A 575-nucleotide genomic window follows, 5' to 3' on the forward strand; every position below is an offset into this window, starting at 1 on the left:
ATGGCTGAGAAGCACCTAAAGAAATGTTCAACATCCTTAGTTGTCAGGGAAATGCAAATGAAAACAACCCTGAGATTCCACCTCACACCAGTCAGAATGGCTAGGATAAAGAACTCAGATGACAGCAGGTGCTGGAGAGGTTGTAGAGAAAGAGGAACATTACTTCATTGCTGGTATGATTGCAAACTGGTACAACCACTCTGGAAATCAGTTTGGCAGTTCCTCTGGAAATTGGACATAGTACTACTGGAGGACCCAGCTATACCACTCCTGGGCATATACCCAAAAGATACTGCAACTTGTAATAAGGGCACATGTTCCACCATGTTCATAGCAGCCTTATTTATAATAGCCAGAACCTGGAAACAACCCAGATGTCCCTTAACAGAGGAATGGATACAGAAAATGTGGTACATCTACACAATGGAGTACTATTCAGCTATTAAAAACAATAAATTTATGAAATTCTTAGGTAAATGGATGGATCTGGAGACTATCATCCTGAGTGAGGTAACCCAATCACAAAAGAACAAACATGTTATGCCCAGAAGTTTGGAATACAGGAAGAACCACCC

Source organism: Mastomys coucha, unplaced genomic scaffold (assembly GCF_008632895.1).
Source record: "Mastomys coucha isolate ucsf_1 unplaced genomic scaffold, UCSF_Mcou_1 pScaffold9, whole genome shotgun sequence".
In the NCBI taxonomy this organism is placed as follows: Eukaryota; Metazoa; Chordata; class Mammalia; order Rodentia; family Muridae; genus Mastomys; species Mastomys coucha.